Raw genomic sequence first — 21,206 nt, forward strand, 5'->3', positions numbered from 1 at the left:
CTTTGGCAACTGTAATCTGGGTAAACATTTGCAAGGGGAAAGAGTACTTATCTACAGCATGCCCATAGCAGGATGTTCCCAGTATACAGCTAAGGGATAACCTAGAGTAAATACACACAGATTACCTGAGACCTGGCTCCTAGACAATGTCTCATAGGTACACAGTTGTCTGTAAGATGATCTGGAGATGTTCCATGACTCACATCCTCCTCCTGCTGTGGGAAGTATCCTGAAAACCTCACCTAGAGGCCTCATCTACTATTGTAGTCCAGAGGTGCATGTCCAAAGGAGGAAGGGAGGATGTGAAGAGCCTCCTTTGATGCCCCAAACTGCTCTTGCCTTTGTTTGAGCCTCCTGGTTGTCTGCATGCCTGACATTAGTCCCAGAGACCAACACTGGGAAACTGATTTGTGTGAACCTCATTTGACAACTGGATCCCAGGGAGCTCCTCAACACAATCGAAAGTTACAGAAATTCTCAAAATGTATAGCCTATTGATGGCACTCTTTTCTGTTCTTTAGCACTTTTGAGGATATTTAGATATCATTTTTTACATTTGCTTGGTCTTGTCTCTGGGCTGTTTCGAGAGAGGAACAGTTGAACTATGGATTGAATGTGTCATATTGAAATTGGGGCCTCCCCCATGGTCTTTAATAAGTTCCATAACTTGTCCTCTGCTGGGTGACAAAACAGTTCATTTCAAGTGAAAGCAGAATTTGTCACTTTTATCAGCACCATTTTTACTAGTCAGAAACCAGTGATATGAGTCAAAATGACACAGCCCTACAATGAACCAAAGATCAAAGAAATTTTTCATGCTGGAAGGCTTAGCAGTGAAGTTCCTAGTGTAGACATAATATGTGCTCAGAAGAAGTCAGAAATGACAAACCAATAACTATGCACAAAATGACTTAGCAGGCAAGTGTGTCGTACCTAAAGGTCTGATTTCTTCCATGTTTCAGAACTTCCTCCAAGGGGATTACACCCTCTTAACACTCCTTTTAGTTTGTTATTTTTCCTGGAATCCTTGAGGCAGAGCTGCACTCTGGCCACCCATATGGTGAAATAAAATCAGAGGGAACTCCTTGCAGGATCTGTGACATGGGAGAAGTTACTTCATTCATTTCAAGGAGCAACACATTACTGGATACCTGCCAATGCATTACATGCTTTACACACATCTTTTTTGTTTCCTTTTTGTGTTTTAATTAATAAACTTTATTTTTTGGAGCAGATTTGCAGAAAAATTGAGTAGAAAGTATAGAGTTCCCATATACCTTCTCCCTCTTCTCCCACCCCACAGTTTTTCCTATTATTAACATTGCATTACTTTAGCACATTTGCTACTGGTGGACTAATATTGATACATTCTTATAAACTAAAGTCCATAGTGTACACCAGGGCTCACTATTTGTCTTGTAGATTCTATGGGTTTTGATAAATGCGTAATGACATGTATCAACCATTACAGAATCAAACAGAAAAGTTTAAATGCCCTAAAAATTCCCTATGTTCCATCTATTCATTCCTTCTTCTGAATCCCTAGCAAGCACTGATCTTAAGTACACAGGCTTTTAAATTTGAATTCTTATTGTTAGTGATACACGTTTAAGATTCTTCCATGTTTTTCCACTGCCTGATTGCTCATTTCATTTTAGCACTAAATAAAATTTCCTTGTATGGATGCACCACAGTTTATCCATTCACCTACCGAAGGGCATTTTGATGGCTTCCAAGTTTTGACAATTATGAAGAAAGCTGGTTTAGACACTTCTGTCAAGATTTTAGTGTGGATGTAAGTTTTCAGCTCCTTTGGGTTAATACCAAACAGCATGATTTCTGGATCAGATCATAAGAGTGTATTTAGTTTTGTAAGAAACTGCCTAACCATCCTCCAAAGTGACAATACCATTTTGCCTTTGTACCTGGAATGAATGAAAGGTTCTGTTGCTCCACAGCCTCACCAGCATTTGCTGTTGTGTTTACATTTTAGCCATTTACTGGGTGTATAGTGACATCTCATTGTTGTTAAATTTGCAATTACTTAATGGTATATGGTGGTAATTATTTTTTCAAATGCTTATTTCCCATTTGTACATCTTCTTTGTTGAGGTGTCTGTTCAGACCTTTTGTCTCTTTTTTAAATGGGTTATTTTCTTATTGTTGAGTTTTAAGAGGCTTTTAAAAATATTTTGGATATAAGTTCTTTATCAGATATATGGTTTACAAATATTTTCTCAAAGCCTGTGGCCTTTTTACTATCTTGACAGGGTCTGTCATAGAGCAGAAGTTTTAGTGTTAAGAAATGCCAGTTATCAATTTTTTCTTTCATGAATAACACATTTGGTGATTCATGAAAAAAAACTTATCACCATACCCAAGATCATTTGGATTTTCTCCTACGTTCTCTTCGAGGAGTTTTATAGTTTTGTGTGTTACATTTAGGTCTAATGACCCATTTTGAGTTAATTTTTGTGAAAGGTATAAGGTATGTGTCTACATATATATATATTTTTTTTTGCATGTGGATGTCCAGTTCTTCTGACATCATTTGGTGAAATCATTCCATTATACATTGCATTGCCTTTGTTCCTTTTCTACACATTTTAAAAATTAGTTCTTCATCAAAACAACTCAAAATTGGTTATTTTATATTCATTTTGCAAAAAAAAAAAAAAAAATTAGATACTTAAGTCATTTACCCTTAAAAGTAAAACAATGGTCAACCAGCAAAAGGTTTACCAGGGTGCGAGCCAATGTCTGAGCCTGGTGACTTCACTGAATCAGGTTTTTCCCAATGGGAGTTTCTCGGAAAAAATATTCCTTGGAAAGTTAAGTTTATGAAATAATACATACTTAATCCTTTCTCAGAGATTCAAAATATGCATTTGCCTAAAGAAAGAAACTTCTGTTAGTGTGTGCAACGCAAGATTTTCTGCCTGTTGTTTTAAGTACAAACCTTTGCTTCTGCTTCCAGCATAACTCACCTCCCATAGAACATCTTTGGCAGAGCCTGCTCCGTGATAAACATTCTTATTCTATTCTGGGCTCTTGGGGGAAGGGAGTCCTTAAGACGCTTCTCTCTGGCCACAATTTGCTCATCTCTAAAATTAAGAAATAGACAGCCAAAGGATTATAAATCATGCTACTATAAAGACACATGCACACGTATGTTTATTGCAGAACTATTCACAATAGCAAAGACTTGGAACCAACCCAAATGTCCATCAATGATAGACTGGATTAAGAAAATGTGGCACATATACACCATGGAATACTATGTACCCATAAAAAAGGATGAGTTTATGTCCTTTGCAGGGACATGGATCCAGCTGGAAACCATCATTCTGAGCAAACTACTGCAAGGATAGAAAACCAAACACTGCGTGTTCTCACTCATAGGTGGGAATTGAACAATGAGATCACTTGGACACGGTGCAGGGAACATCACACCCCAGGGCCTGTTGTGGGGTAAGGGACAGGGGGAGGGAAAGCATTAGGAGAAATACCTAATGTAAATGATGAGTTAATGGGTGCAGCAAACCAACATGGCACATGTATACCTATGTAACAAACCTGCATGTTGTGCACATGTACCCTAGAACTTAAAGTATAACAATAATAATAATAAAAGAAATAGACAATGGAGAATGGAGACTTGGAAGGGTGAGGTGATGGGAGGAGGGTGGTTGATGAGAAATTACTTAATGGGCACAATGCACATCGTTTGGGTGATGGATACTCTAAAAGCCCTAACTTCACTACCAATCAATCTACGTATGTAACAAAATTGCACCTTGTACCCCATAAATTTATACAAATAAAAGACCAAAAATAATATCTCCTTTTGTTCTGACATTCTGAAAAGCCTGTGATATATCACCTGTCATTCACACATTTCTCTACACCAAGGTTTTCTGGACAGACTGTTTTTCTTGCCTATTGAAAAAAGCTGAGTCTGTGAAGACAATATGAAGGCAGAGAGGGAGGAATCCATCCTTTACCAAATAAGTGGCCCCAGGACACATTCTTCCCTCTGCACAGCAGCTACATTCCCATTAGGGACAGTGGGCATTTTCCCATGCAGTCCATGAGCTGTGCCTTCAATAAACTGCCGTGGACTAATGTGAACTCATTTTGGCTGCTGCAGTGATGGCTGTGGCAGTGGTGACTGGAGGCGCTGTCCAGGCTCTCTCTCCTTAGCAGTGCTGGAGAGTGGCATCGATCTGGGCCGCCTGCAGAGGAGCTGCCAGCAGCTGGGCAGGCTGTGATTAGCAGCTCCTGAAAGGATCCCTTTCAAGGCTCTGGAGCCCTGCTTGGCAGCCCGCACTCTGTTTGCCTTAATTGGAGCAAATGATTTGTGCTTTCTCGCCTCAGAGATTGATCCTTGCTGAGGACCACAGTTACAGAAGTCAGGTAAAAGAGAAGGATGTCCTAGCTTGCTCTGAACATAGACAGAAAATGCTTTAGTTTCCTTTCAGGGTGAAATATTGATGCTCAGCGATGACTTCAAATGCAATTTTAAAACATCTTTCAAATTCAGAGATTTGTGTGTCAGTTCTGCTCACTGTAGACACCATCAAACACAATTTGCCCTAGGAATCCAAAAACGGAGCTTACCGAGGAATATCGGAATGTGAGGGGGCTGCAGGCAGAGGCTGACCCCCGCAGGATCAGCAACAACGGCTGACACCTCCAGAGCCTCCTGATAGCCAGGAGCAGTTCCCAGCCCATCCCATCCATGGCCTGTGCCTCCCTCACATCCCTGGTGGAAGATTCTAGTATTGTCCTGTTGTACACTTGGAGAAACGGAAAGATAAAGAAACCTGTTCAAAATCTGTTTCAGTAAATTACAAAGCATGGTTCCCAACACATATTAGATGGTTAAAAGTATTAATTAATTAATTAATTAAATACTATTAATAGTATTAATAGTATGTATTTGAAAATGAACAGAAGAACACATCAATCAATGACTCAGTGAAATCGATGAATCAATCAAACAATAGGTATTGCATCACTTGAAATCTCCATGGGGAGAACAGGAATGAATGTGTGCAGTGTCAGTGCAGGAGACAGAGCTTCTCATCAAGGCACCAACTCACCAGGATGTTCCCTTGTGGGTCACCAGAATAGCACTGCACCTTAGGGGATCCAGGTCAAGAAGTCATAAGTGTGGGTGAGTGATGGACACTGAACTAGTTAAAATTGATGTCTGAGTATGGAAATAGATGTATATGACAGAACAGAGCTGACTGTGAAGGCCCGTCTGGGGCCCTACACTCCATCTGGGGTGAGCTCATGCTTGTGTTAAGGCTGCAATGCTCATTGGCTGTCCATCTGAAACATTAGCCATCTGGAATGCAGGCTGACACAGAGGCTTCATTATGGAATGGGCAGAGATGTGCCTAAGGAATTTGGGGTAAGGGAAGAGCCAAATTGCATTGAATTCCTTCTATGTGCTTGGTACTAACATCAAGCAATTACACAGAAAAGCAGTCCTCATTTTGCTCAATTCTGACATGCATAGATTCCATTTACTATGGCTGATATAATACCTGTCCCTCCAACAAAATGACTTTGACTTCACTGTTAGCTCTTCAGTTCACACATCCCTACATAAATACTAGATGTGCATCATGATCAGTGACCAATCACTTCACTTCTTGCAAAGTCTGCCAGTGGTTTGGCCCTGAACACCTGTTATTCAGGTCACACTTGTCAGGAGCTAGTCTAGCTGGAGACATAGCTGAGTAGCCAGGTGCCAGAGTAGCTGATACAAGGCAACAAGCCAAAACAGAATTCATAATCAAGGCTTTAATCACTTACTGCAATGGTATAAGCAAAAGGCTGAACCAGAAAAAGTGCTGACTCCCCTTTGTTCTGTTTTCTCCCATGGAACGGTGTTCCAGTCGAGGGTCAGCATAGACATTTTGGGGCATCATTTTCACAGTTAAAGGATCTCCAAACAAATGGCTCCTGTAATTTTACTGACCCAGGGGCTAGGAGGCAAGATGAGGGAGGATTTGGAGTGGAGAAATACTGGGTAGTGAGTTAGAATGGGGAAAAGTGCCTTCAGGGTTTCCGCCTCCTCCCCATCTCCTCTATAAGAAGACCTCAGCAGAGGCCCCTGAAGAGGACCATAGATAAAAAGACATAGGAATGAAATCATCTGGGCTGGCAGTGCAAAAACGCATAAGAAAATGGCTGCCCAGGGGGTGTGAGAACTTGACTGAAACTCCCTACAGTGTCTGCAAAGCACTGGCTGTGCAGATGTAGGGAGGAAAACGCTCCCCTGAGGTCTGCCAGGTAAAGCCTTTGTAATTGCCTATGGTTTGGCCTGAAAATTTACACATGGGTTTTTTGTTGTTGTCGTTGTTCTGGAGACAAACTCTGCAATGCACAGACAGGAGAGCATGTAGTTATATTGTCTCTTGTCCCCCATGATAAACTGGCATGATATTTTACCATTGAGCTTGGTACTATTTTTTATTTTCCTATATGCAACATTGGTAATCAAAAGAGGGAATTGGCCAACAAAGATAAAAGTGCAGCAAGGAAATGGAAAGTGATAATGCTGGAAGTGAAATTGAATAAAATGTAAATCAGGTTGTAGAAGAAATAGCTGACAGAGGGAACGTGAACACTCAGCCTTCGAGAGACTCCAGATGTGCAATCGGGGAGCTCAGGGACAGAGGATAGTTGACATCAATGGCAAAAAAGGACGTCATTTCCTGGAGGAAGGAAGGTTGGCAAAATATCTCCCACTAAAAGGACTCTCAGAGATGTTTCACAACATGGAAAGCACTAAGGACAAAACATTGGAAGTTGATCCAGTCTTAGCAAAGAGAATGGCTATATGTCAAGGCATGGAAAAGATGCTTGCTCTGTATCATAAGGGATGAAAAGAAAGCAAACACTTTTCAAAGGCTCTTGGCAGATTTCTAACAAATAAATAAAACCTCATAATTCTCCATGTTTCTGATATTTTAAAGTGCAGTTTACTAAATAATATTGGTTTTACTAAGTTTTATTTTCTCATATATCTATAAGTGACAGTAAGAAAGTTTTGAATGTTTTGACAAAAATGTTCATATGTCATGAAAGAATCATAACTTTTGCATTGGTTTAAATTAACACTGTTTGCAGTCAGATTTATGGTCTTACATTACCTTGCAAAGTGAAGACTGCCTGTATTACCTAATATCTTTACAGAAAATCTTAAAGTATATTGCATTGTTTTTGCCACGAAGATAGAAGCTAAAGCTCAGAGTAGTGAAGTAAGCTGTCAGAGATCACAGAGCAAGTGAGTGATAGAGCTTAGATCTGAACACTAGTCTCAATAACACTTCACTTTCTGCCCTCAACAGTACCCTAGGAAAGCAGAGAGGAGTCTGCTACCCCGGGAAGCGTTAACAGTGGGTCAAATCTGGGGCTAGACATTTTCTCCTGTGCCAATAAACACATGATCCAAAACTGCTGGAAGGGCATTCCATAAAAGAACGACTTAGAGTTTATAGTAATTCCAATAATAAAAGAATTTTAAATGTATTCAGCACTCCCTCTGTATAGTATGTGCACTATGTAAGGGCTTCATAAGTGTTAACTCTTTTTTTTTTTCTTTTTTGAGACAGGGTCTCCCTCTGTGGCTCAGGCTGGAGTGCAGTGGCATGATCTCGGCTCATTGCAACCTCCACCTCCCAGGTTCAAGCGATTCTCCTGCCTTAGCCTACTAAGTAGCTGGGATTACAGGTGTGTGCCACCACCAGCTGGCTAATTTTTATATTTTTAGTAGAGACAGGGTTTCACCATATCGGTCAGGCTGGTCTCGAACTCCCAATATCAAGTGATCTTCCCACCTCCACCTCCCAAAGTGCTGGGATTACAGGTGTGAGACACTGCACCTGGCCAGTGTTAACTCTTTTAATGCTGATGGCAACCTAATGAGGAAATTTCCATATTATAATATTCATTTATATTATATTATTTTCTTTGAAATATACAAATTACATGGTTTTGTATATTTTATATTTATTTTATGTTTTCTATCTATGGGAAAAGAAACTGAAGGGGACAGAGGAAATGAATTCACCACAGAACACAGAGTAGTACCTAGCAGAATGGAGGTGAGGTCTCAGGCCCCAGCTTCCCACCTGGATGCTTGTGCTCTGGGCACACCCTACCTGGCTTTAGTGCCCCTCACTCAAGTGACTCAATCCCTCGAGGCTCCAGTGCCTATCATGTGTTCATTCCTGCCTCACCATGGCTCCCTGTTCCTAGCTTGCTTCCTGATAATTGCTTAGACCTGTCTTGGGTCCTGTTCTGCAGATTCCAGATCTGCTCCATTTCATTCCAGGATAGGAGTCTTGTTCCCACACCCATGCCTTTGCCCAGAACTCTGATGGCACTGCTATGAGTGGCTTCCTACCAGAACCCCTGTTACCCTCAAGATGGCCAAGGACATGTAAGAGACAAGTTTATTTTACGCTCTTCAGAAAAAAGATTCCCACTCCAGGTGTCCAGCACTATGGTGCACCGTTTATGTATATATTATGCAATTCCATTTTCACAGTAACAAGAATTGAGTTTGAGTTTTGTTTGTTCATTGTTCTTTAGTTTTTATTTTGATTTACTATTTTTTCCTATGGATTTCAGGTGCTGTATTAATCCATTCTTGCATTGCTATAAAGAATTACCTGAGGCTGGGTAATTTATAAAGAAAAGAGGTTTAATTGGCTCACAGTTCTTTAGGCTGTATAGGTAGCATGGCTGAGGAGGCCTCAGGAAACTTTCAATCATGGCACAAGGTGAAGAAAAAGCCAACACATCCTTACATGGCAGAGCAGGAGAGAGAGAGAGCAGGGGGAGGCGCTGCACAGTTTTAAACAACCAGATCTCGTGAGAACTCACGCACATCATAGGAACATAAGGGGTAATCCATCCCCATGACTTAGTCACCTCCCACCAGGCCCTCCTCCAACACTGAGGATTACAATTCAACATGAGCTCTAGGCGGGGACACAAATCCAAACCATATCAGGTGCCCAGGAAATAATTAATAATAATCTTGGGTCATGGCATGCACTCATCATTGTTTTGACACAGTCAGCTAGTTTTGTTTAGTTAGTTATTATAATTGTGTGTTAAGCCCTAGTGTACCCACTACCCTAAACAAAACCCAGGACCTTGACACCCTGACAGCAGCCCATACTGAGCAGACCATGATTCCTCCTATCTCACTTCCTCTCCTAACTTAAGGTGATCAACATTCTGAATATCATGTGTGATGGTTAATTTTAGATATCAACTTGATTGGATTAAGAAATATCTAGAAAAAATGGTAAATAATTATCTTGGGTGTGTTTATGAGGGTTTTTCCAGAGGAGATTCTCATGTGGGTCAGAGTGGACTAGGTAAAGATCTATCTTTAATGTGGGCAGGCACGATGTAATCTACTAGGAACCTGGAGAGAACAAAAATTTTAAAAAGGCCAATGTGTCAGTCTATCTCCTGGAGCTGGAATATGCTCATCCTCTGCCTTGGATAACAGAAACCTGGGCCCCCTGGCCTTTGAACTCCAGGAGTTATACCAGCAGCCACGCTGGATTCTCAGGCCTTTGGCCTCAGAATGAAAGTTACACCCATCAGCTTCCCTGGTTCTGAGGCCTCTGGACTTGGACTGAGCCACACTACCAGCATCTCAGGGTCTCCAGTTTGCAATTGACCTGTCCTGGGACTTCTCAGCCTCCATAATTGTGTGAGACAATTCCCCTAATAAATCCCCTCTCGTCTATCTGTATACAGATATATCCTGTTGGTTCTGTCACTCTGAAGTATCCTGGCTAGTATTCCAAGTCCATCTTGCCCCTTTTTGTTAACTTTTATATACTTTGATATTGTTTTTATGTACTCTCACAAAATATGGAAGTGTTTTGGAAAGAAGGTGGAAATACGTATGTATGTATAAACACACATATACTCCTACAAACAAACATATATGTATTAGTCTGTTCTCACATTGCTATAAAGAACTACCTGAGACTGAGTAATTTATAAAGAGAAGAGGTTTAATTGGCTAACAGTTCTGCAGGCCGTACAGGGAGCACGGCTAAGGGAGGTCTTAGTAAAATTACAGTCATGGCTGAAGGGGAAGGGGAAGCCAGCACATCCTACATGGCTGGAGCAAGAGCAAAAGAGTGAAGAGGGAGGTGCCCCACACTTTCAAACAACCAGGTCTCATGAGAACTCTATCACAAATATAGCAAGGGGAAGTCCACCCCCATGATTCAATCACCTCCACAAGGCCCCTCCTCCAATCCTGGGAATTACAGCTTGACATGAGATTTGGGTGGGGACACAGAGTCAAACCATATCTATCTATCTATCTATCTATCTATCTATCTATCTATATTTTTAAGATTCACATCTGTTTAATGTATATAAAGCCAAGGAAAGGACAGTCTCAAATTCAATAGAAATATTCTGTACAGGGGGTTGGAGCCAAGATGGCCAAATAGGAATAGCTCCAGTATACAGCTCCCAGCGTGAGCCATGCAGAAGACAGGTGATTTCTGCATTTCCAACTGAGATACCAGGTTCATCTCACTGGGGAGTGCTGGACAGTGGGTGCAGGACGGTGTGTTCAGTGCACCGTGCATGAGCCGAAGCAGGGCGAGGCATCGCCTCACCTGGGAAGTGCAAGGGGTCAGGGAATTTCCTTTCCTAGTCAAAGAAAGGTATGACAGACGGCACCTGGAAAATCAGGTGACTCCCACCCTAATACTGCACTTTTCCAACTGGCTTAACCAATGGCACACCAGGAGATTATATCCTGTACATGGCTTGGAGGGTCCTACGCCCACAGAGCCTTGCTCATTGCTAGCACAGCAGTCTGAGATCAAACTGCAAGGTGGCAGCGAGGCTGGGGAGGGGCGACTGCCATTGCTCAGGCTTGAGTAGGTAAACAAAGCAGCCAGGAAGCTCGAACTGGGTGGAGCCCACCACAGCTCAAGGAGGCCTGCCTGCCTCTGTACACTCCACCTCTGGGGGCAGAGCACAGACAAACAAAAGACAACAATAACCTCTGCAGACTTAAATGTCTCTGTCTGACAGTTTTGAAGAGAGTAGTGGTTCTCCCAGCACGCAGCTTGAGATCTGAGAATGGGCAGAGTGCCTCCTCAAGTGGCTCCCTGACCCCTGAGTAGCCTAACTGGGAGGCACCCCCCAGTAGGGGCGGACTGACACCTCACACGGCTGGGTACCCCTCTAAGACAAAACTTCCAGATGAACGATCAGGCAGCAGCATTTGCGGTTCACCAATATCCACTGTTCTGCAGCCTCCACTGCTGATACCCACGCAAACAGGGTCTGGAGTGGACCTCCAGCAAACTCCAACAGACCTGCAGCTGAGGGTCCTGACTGTTAGAAGGAAAACTAACAAACAGAAAGGACATACACATCAAAAACCCATCTGTACGTCATCATCATCATCAAAGACCAAAGGTAGATAAAACCACAAAGATGGGGAAAAAACAGAGCAGAAAAACCGGAAACTCTAAAAATCAGAGCACCTCTCCTCCTTCAAAGGAATGCAGCTTCTCACCAGCAACGGAACAAAGCTGAATGGAGAATGACTTTGACGAGTTGGGAGAGGAAGGCTTCAGAAGGTCAAACTACTCTGAGCTAAAGGAGGAAGTTCGAACCAATGGCAAAGAAGTTAAAAACTTTGAAAAAAAATTAGACGAATGGATAACTAGAATAACCAATGCAGAGAAGTCCTTAAAGGACCTGATGGAGCTGAAAAACACAGCACAAGAACTACGTGACGAATGCACAAGCCTCAGTAAACAATGCGATCAACTGGAAGAAAGGGTATCAGCGATGGAAGACGAAATGAATGAAATGAAGTGTGAAGAGAAGTTTAGAGAAAAAAGAATAAAAAGAAATGAACAAAGCCTCCAAGAAATATGGGACTATGTGAAAAGACCAAATCTACGTCTAATTGGTGTACCTGAAAGTGATGGGGGAGAATGGAACCAACTTGGAAAACACTCTGCAGGATATTATCCAGGAGAACTTCACCAATATAGCAAGGCAGGACAACATTCAAATTCAGGAAATACAGAGAACGTCACAAAGATACTCCTCAAGAAGAGCAACTCCAAGACACATAATTGTCAGATTCACCAAAGCTGAAATGAAGGAAAAAATGTTAAGGGCAGCCAGAGAGAAAGGTCGGGTTACCCACAAAGGGAAGCCCATCAGACTAACAGCTGATCTCTCAGCAGAAACTCTAAAAGCCAGAAGAGAGTGGGGGTCAATATTCAACATTCTTAAAGAAAAGAATATTTCAACCCATAATTTCATATCTAGCCAAACTAAGCTTCAATAATGAAGGAGAAATAAAAACCTTTACAGACAAGCAAATGCTGAGAGATTTTGTCACCACCAGGCCTGCCCTAAAAAAGCTCCTGAAGGAAGCACTAAACATGGAAAGGAACAACCAATACCAGCCACTGCAAAAACATGCCAAATTGTAAAGACCATCAAGGCTAGGAAGAAACTGCATCAACTAATGAGCAAAATAACCAGCTAACATCATAATGACAGAATCAAATTCACACATAACAATACTAACCTTAAATGTAAATGGGCTAAATGCTCCAATAAAAAGGCACAGGCTGGCAAATTGGATAAAGAGTCAAGACCCATCAGTGTGCTGTATTCAGGAAACCCATCTCACATGCAGAGACACACATAGGCTCAAAATAAAGGGATGGAGGAAGATCTACCAAGCAAATGGAAAACAAAAAAAGGCAGGGGTTGCAATCCTAGTCTCAGATAAAACAGACTTTAAACCAACAAAGATCAAAAGAGACAAAGAAGGCCATTACATAACGGTAAAGGGATCAATTCAACAAGAAGAGCTAACTATCCTAAATATATATGCACCCAATGCAGGAGCACCCAGATTCATAAAGCAAGTCCTTAGTGACCTACAAAGAGACTGAAGCTCCCACACAATAATAATGGGAGACTTTAACACCCCACTGTCAACATTAGACAGATCAACGAGACAGAAAGTTAACAAGATTATCCAGGAATTGAACTCAGCTCTGCACCAAGCGGACCTAATAGACATCTACCGAACTCTCCACCCCAAATCAACAGAATATACATTCTTTTCAGCACCACACCACACCTATTCCAAAATTGACCACACAGTTGGAAGTAAAGCACTCCTCAGCAAATGTAAAAGAACAGAAATGATAACAAACTGTCTCTCAGACCACAGTGCACTCAAACTAGAACTCAGGATTAAGAAACTCACTCAAAACCACTCAACTACATGGAAACTGAACAACCTGCTCCTAAATGACTACTGGGTACATAACAAAATGAAGGCAGAAATAAAGATGTTCTTTGAAACCAATGAGAACAAAGACACAACATACCAGAATCTCTGGGACACATTCAAAGCAGTGTGTAGAGGGAAATTTATAGCACTAAATGCCCACAAGAGAAAGCAGGAAAGTTCTAAAACTGACACCCTAACACCACAATTAAAAGAACTAGAAAAGCAAGAGCAAACACATTCAAAAGCTAGCAGAAGACAAGAAATAACTAAGATCAGAGCAGAACTGAAGGAAATAGAGACACAAAAACCCTTCAAAAAATCAATGAATCCAGGACCTGGTTTTTTGAACCGATCAACAAAATTGATAGACCGCTAGCAAGACTAATAAAGAAGAAAAGAGACATGAATCAAATAGACCCAATAAAAAATGACAAAGGGGATATCACCACAGATCCCACAGAAATACAAACTACCATCAGAGAATACTATAAACACCTCTACCCAAATAAACTAGAAAATCTAGAAGAAATGGATAAATTCCTCGACACATACACCCTCCCAAGACTAAACCAGGAAGAAGTTGAATCTCTGAATAGACCAATAACAGGCTCTCAAATTGAGGCAATAATTAAGAGCTTACCAACCAAAAAAAAGTCCAGAACCAGAGGGATTCACAGCCGAATTCTACCAGAGGTACAAGGAAGAGCTGGTACCATTCCTTCTGAAACTATTCCAATCAATAGAAAAAGAGGGAATCCTCCCTAACTCATTTTATGAGGCCAGCATCATCCTGATACCAAAGCCTGGCAGAGACACAACAAAAAAAGAGAATTTTAGACCAATATCCTTGATGAACATTGATGCAAAAATCCTCAATAAAATACTGGCAAACCGAATCCAGCAGCACATAAAAAGCTTATCCACCATGATCAAGTGGGCTTCATCCCTGGGATCCAAGGCTGGTTCAACATACACAAATCAATAAATGTAATCCAGCATATAAACAGAACCAAAGACAAAAACCACATGACTATCTCAATAGATGCAGAAAAGGCCTTTGACAAAATTCAACAACCTTCATGCTAAAAACTCTCAATAAATTAGGTATTGATGGGGCGTATCTCAAAATAATAAGAGCTATCTATGACAAACCCACAGCCAATATCATACTGAATGGGCAAAAACTAGAAGCATTCCCTTTGAAAACCGGCACAAGACAGGGATGCCCTCTCTCACCACTCCTATTCAACATAGTGTTGGAAGTTCTGGCCAGGGCAATCAGGCAAGAGAAGGAAATAAAGGGTATTCAATTAAGAAAAGAGGAAGTCAAATTGTCCCTGTTTGCAGATGACATGATTGTATATCTAGAAAACCCCATTGTCTCAGCCCAAAATCTCCTTAAGCTGATAAGCAACTTCAGCAAAGTCTCAGGATACAAAATCAATGTACAAAAATCACAAGCATTCTTATACACTAATAACAGACAAACAGAGAGCCAAATCATGAGTGAACTCCCATTCACAATTGCTTCAAAGAGAATAAAATACCTAGGAATCCAACTTACAAGGGATGTGAAGGACCTCTTCAAGGAGAACTACAAACCACTGCTCAATGAAATAAAAGAGGATACAAAGAAATGGAAGAACATTCCATGCTCATGGGTAGGAAGAATCAATATCGTGAAAATGGCCATACTGCCCAAGGTAATTTACAGATTCAATGCCATTCCCATCAAGCTACCAATGACTTTCTTCACAGAATTAGAAAAAACTACTTTAAGGTTCATATGGAACCAAAAAAGAGCCCGCATTTCCAAGTCAATCCTAAGCCAAAAGAACAAAGCCGGAAGGCATCACACTACTTGACTTCAAACTATACTACAAGGCTACAGTAACCAAAACAGCATGGTACTGGTACCAAAACAGAGATATAGGCCAATGGAACAGAACAGAGACCTCAGAAATAATGTCGCATATCTACAACCATCTGATCTTTGACAAACCTGACAAAAACAAGTAATGGGGAAAGGATTCCCTATTTAATAAATGGTGCTGGGAAAACTGGCTAGCCATATGTAGAAAGCTGAAACTGGATCCCTTCCTTACACCTTATACAAAAATTAATTCAAGATGGATTAGAGACTTCAATGTTAGACTTACAACCATAAAAACCCTAGAAGAAAACCTAGCCAATACCATTCAGGACATAGGCATGGGCAAGGACTTCATGTGTAAAATACCAAAAGCAATGGCAACAAAAGCCAAAATTGACAAATGGGATCTAATTAAACTAAAGAGCTTCTGCACAGCAAAAGAAACCACCATCAGAGTGAACAGGCAACCTACAGAATGGGAGAAAATTTTTGCAACCTACTCATCTGACATAGGGCTAATATCCAGAATCTACAATGAACTCAAACAAATTTACAAGAAAAAAACAAACAACCCCATCAAAAAGTGGGCAAAGGATATGAACAGACACTTTTCAAAAGAAGATATTCATGCAGCCAAAAAACACATGAAAAAATGCTCATCATCACTGGCCATCAGAGAAATGCAAATCAAAACCACAATGAGATACCATCTCACACCAGTTAGAATGGCGATCATTAAAAAGTCAGGAAACAACAGGTGCTGGAGAGGATGTGGAGAAATAGGAACACTTTTACACTGTTGGTGGGACTGTAAACTAGTTCCAACCATTGTGGAAGTCAGTGTGGCGATTCCTCAGGGATCTAGAACTAGAAATACCATTTGACCCAGCCATCCCATTACTGGGTATATATCCAAAGGATTATAAATCATGCTGCTATAAAGACACATGCACACATATGTTTATTGCGGCACTATTCACGATAGCGAAGACTTGAAACCAACCCAAGTGTCCAACAATGATAGACTGGATTAAGAAAATATGGCACATATACACCATGGAATACTATGCAGCCATAAAAAATGATGAGTTCATGTCCTTTGTAGGGACATGGATGAAGCTGGAAACCATCATTCTCAGCAAACTATCGCAAGGACAAAAAACCAAACACCACATGTTCTCACCCATAGGTGGGAATTGAACAATGAGAACACATGGACACAGGAAGGAGAACATCACACACAGGGGACTGTTGTGGGGTTGGGGGAGGGAGGGATAGCATTAGGAGATATACCTAATGCTAAATGACGAGTTAATGGGTGCAGCACACCAACATGGCACATGTGTACATATGTAACTAACCTGCACGTTGTGGACATGTACCCTAAAACTTAAAGTATAATAATAATAATAATAACAATAAAGAAATATTCTGTACAATTAATATGGTGAGGCTGAGGGAGAAGGGCTGAGGCTTTAGAACCCACACCTGAACATGTACAAAAATAACTTACACAACAACACCCACCTGCAAGGATGGTGCAGCTCTGCCAAGCCCCTGGGGCTGGGGGGCACATTGCAGACAGGGCACCATGGGAGCCAACCAGTGTGGGCCCCAGGTGCTGGTGGGAGTGAAGAGGGCACCAGTCTGGAGGGGAGGGTAGCTATTAGGAGGACTTGATATACATATGTTATAATTTTATAATATACATATTTGAATTTGGGTGGGGACACAGAGCCAAACCATATCACCATAATATAGCATAGAAAAATATGGGGTTAACCCAAAGAGGCTGGGGTAATGATGGGATTAACAATATATATTGATATGATTTTGCTCTGCATCCCCACCCATATTCACACAGACATAAACAATATTATTTATATTATTTAAAATTTTATATATCAGGCATCATGCCATGTATAATCCTTGGGGATTTTTCACTTAATGCTACCTTGCTAGGATTCATCCACAGTTTCATCTATCACTAGAGTATACTGGTTTGGATTGTAGAAAATTATTCTATTGTGGGAATACACAGCAATTGATTAGTCTACTCTCCAGGTGATTTGCATTCAATCATTTCTAGGTTTTCTCTTCTAAACAGGGAAGCTATGAACATTCTTGCATGTCTTCTGTTGGATATGTGTAATTGTTTCTCTCAAGTAGTTCCAAGTGGAATTGCAAATGTTACAAGGTATGTATTTCATTTTAGAAAATAATGCCGACCTGTTTCCCAAAGAAACTGCACCAAGCTCAATCCAGCAGCAAAAATTGAGAGTACCTATGTGTCCACATCCCTTCCAGAATTGACATTTGCGGATTTTTTATGTGTGCCTACTGAACGAGTATAAAATACTAAATCATCCTGTTCCTGATTTTTCACTTCTCTCTTTACTAACAGTGTTGAAAATCTCCACACAGGTTTAGTGGGCACATGTGTTCTTATTTTTTAAGACACCTGTTCAGGCCTCTGCCTAACTTTCCATTGATTGCCCATGCTAACAATGAGCCTGTCACCAGAGAAATTGCCTCTGCATCACACCCTGAATGAGCATGGCTATTTCCAGGACTCTACTCTGTGATTTCCCCCACTACTCTTATCTATGACGAGCTTTACTGTTTTGAGACTTTAGGGCAAACCATCTTCATACTAAAGGAAACTTCAGGCAGGCAAAGAGAATGGGGAAATTAGAGACCAGCTCAAGAGATGCCCCTGGAATGACGCCCTATGTTAAACATCTGGTCAGGTTCCAATGACTGCCTTAGAAGTTTCTAGTGGGTGAGCTGGGCAGAATCTTCAAGTTGGGATGAGTCTAGACATCATTCAGGTAACAGGAAGCTCACAGGGGAGGGGATTCAAGCAATGTGTTTCATGGGCATACATTCATCATCTGCAAGCCATGCCACTGGACTAGGATAAAGTTAGGAATATTCCCTTCGAGGAGGGCTGGTGGAAGCAAGCTGAGACTGCAGGGCCCTCTGTATGTAGGAGCCACAGGCCTGGCAGATGTGGCAAAGAAACTGGCTGGAACTGGGGCATGGGGATTAATGCAAAAGTCTATAAAAATATCGGGTTAACACAAAGAGGCTGGGGTAAGGATGGGATTAACAAGCTAGCATGTAGAGAGACACTGAGATACAATTTCTAAAACTAAAGAATCATTTTCTAAACAAAAGGCCCCAGGTCAGACTGGCAGCAAAGAGACTTCTGGGAGCTATTTTGGGTTCTGGGAGTCATGAGCTCCTGTTGCATCATTCAAAGATCCAATTATTGAAAGACAGAGCTGGGAACATAGGTTCTGTCTCAGTCAGAGCTGACTTAGGAGTCACAGTGAATCTATGCCTCCATGTAGGAAACCCCTTTGCCAGAAACTATGGTGGAGAAGAGGATTTTATGTTAATAAACATTTATATATTTCATATATTCCAAGCACCTGATTTTGTTCAGGGGAACAGAGTTAAATAAGGTATAGCATCTGCTCTGAAGTTGCTGAATAACATTAATAACATGAATTTCATTTGCGATCAGCATGACTCACTGTACTAACCACTTCACATGAATTATTTCACTTAATCCTATAACATTCAGTCAGGTATGGTGATGCAGGCTTGCCATCCCAGCTACTTGGAAGGCTGAAGTGGGAGGATCACTCGAGCTCAGGAGTTCCAGGCTGTAATGAGCTATGATCGCATCACTGCACTCCAGCCTGGGTGACAGAGCAATACCCTATTTCTTAAAACATAAAATAAAATAAAATTCTGTAACAACCATATAAAGTAAGTAGCAATATTTACCCCATTTTCCAATGAGGACATTAAGGCTCAAAAAGTTTCAGAAGTTTTTCTAAGGCCATTCAGAAAGTAAGTAGAGGAGGAGGAATTTGAAACTAATCAGTTAGCTCCTAGAGGTCACGTGATTAACCACCCAACATACGTTTCCTAAGCGTCCTTTTATTAGAGGGGGCAGGGGCTCCCCATCATCCTCATCAGGTAACTTATTGTGCTGTGATGGTAACTACCTAAAGACTTAAAACTAAGCACAAATTCCTTCAGTTCTCACGCCTGGTACACATCTCATAACATGGTATACATCTTTAAGTACTATGGAAACCACAAAACCAATAGAACTTAAATTAAACTTGCATGTTAATGAGGCAGAGGATGAGGTTTTGCAACCATAAATCTCATAAAGTTAGGAAAATCCCTTTGAGGAGGGCTCCTCTGTGTCCCAGAGCCCCAGCATCTCCCACCACTTCCCTCTATTTGAGCAGCTATGAAACTTCGCTGGTACTGCACACCATGGTGCCATCCGGCCTCCACTAGGTGAAAGCACATCATTTATTAGTTACTTCACCCAAATACATTTCCTATTAGCTTGTGACAGTGAAAGAAGCATTCCTTGGCGCCAACTCAGTTATAAATACAAACTCATGGGCACTAAAATCCCTGGCTATGCTCAGGGGTAGACTAGCAATGGCCTAGAAAATTGTGGACCTCCATTGGAGAAATACCTTATTATGCTCTTCAGCCTCCTTCCAATCCCAGTCCCCATCAGAAGGCAATGACCTCCTTGTGTGATAAGTGTTAAGGCAGAGAAAAACACAGAATCCGTGGGATTGGAGAGGGCACCCACCCCTCTGCCCAAACAGTAAAGGAAAGTCTTCCTGAAAGTGTGACCACTGGGTCTGGCCCTGGAGAGGAAGAAAAGTGTTTCCCAGGTGGAAGAAATGACATAAAGAAAGGCAATAGGACATGAAGCAGCACAATATGTGCACAAGAGACAAAAGAATTTATAATCCATGAAGAATAAGAGAAAGAGGAAGCCAGAGAAGCTGGTAGAAGACAGATCATGGCGTACCTACACCTACACCTATACCTATATCTGAGTGTCTACATCAACATCATCTACATCTACACCTACATCTACATCTGAGTGTCTATATCTACATCCTCTATGCCTACACCTACACCTATGTCTGTATATCTACATCAACATCATCTACACCTACACCAACACCTACATCTGTATGTCTACATCGACATCATCTACACCTACACCTATATCTACATCTGAGTGCCTACATCTATATCCTCTACACCTACACCTACATCTGTATATCTATATCACCATCATCTACACCTAGATCTCCACCTACACCTACATCTACATCTGTATATCTACATCAATATCACCTATACCTATACCTATACCTACAACTACATCTACATCTGTATGTCCACATCAACATCATCTACACCTACATCTACACCTACAACCATATCTACATCTGAGTGTCCACATCACCATCATCTACACCTACACCTACATCTGCATCTATACATCTACGTCATCTTTATCTACACCTACACCTACATCTACATCTGTATATCTACATCAATATCACCTATACCTATACCTATACCTACAACTACATCTACATCTGTATGTCCACATCAATATCTTCTACACCTACATCTACACTTACAACCATATCTACATCTGAGTGTCCACATCACCATCATCTACACCTACACCTGCATCTATACATCTACATCAACTTTATCTACACCTACACCTACATCTACATCTGTATATCTACATCAACATCATCTACATCCACACCTATACCTACATTTATATATTTAACTCTGCATCATCTCCAGCTCCATATATGCCTATACCAATTTCTACATCCATATATCTATACCTACATCTACATCAACCTCTACATTTACATCTATATCTATATTCTTGGCCTGCCTATGAACCCTTTGAGAAAAGGCAGGAAAGCATTAGAACTCTCGAATGCTTTTTCATTTCCTTGTGCACTATGTGTATAAGAAACACCTCTGCTTGGTTTGAAATGGAAAGATCATGACTATGGATGAGGCAGTCTTCCCCCAGTTGCCATGGACATCTACCTCGGTTGCTAGCTCCCTGCATTCTGGCATGGCAGGGCTGCAGGAAGTGCT

At 41.2% G+C, this 21,206-nt stretch overlaps 1 long non-coding RNA gene across 1 annotated transcript in view; it reads right to left on the reverse strand.

Moving 5' to 3' along the window:
- Positions 1-2,705: 2,705 nt before the first annotated feature.
- LOC104005055 (uncharacterized) overlaps positions 2,706-21,206 on the reverse strand; it is a 41,032-nt gene continuing 22,531 nt past the window's right edge. The window contains exon 3 of the long non-coding RNA XR_678199.4: positions 2,706-3,104. This is a non-coding gene — a long non-coding RNA (uncharacterized LOC104005055). The remainder of the gene's footprint in view (positions 3,105-21,206) is intronic.

Source organism: Pan troglodytes, chromosome 6 (assembly GCF_028858775.2).
Source record: "Pan troglodytes isolate AG18354 chromosome 6, NHGRI_mPanTro3-v2.0_pri, whole genome shotgun sequence".
NCBI classification, from domain to species: domain Eukaryota; kingdom Metazoa; phylum Chordata; class Mammalia; order Primates; family Hominidae; genus Pan; species Pan troglodytes.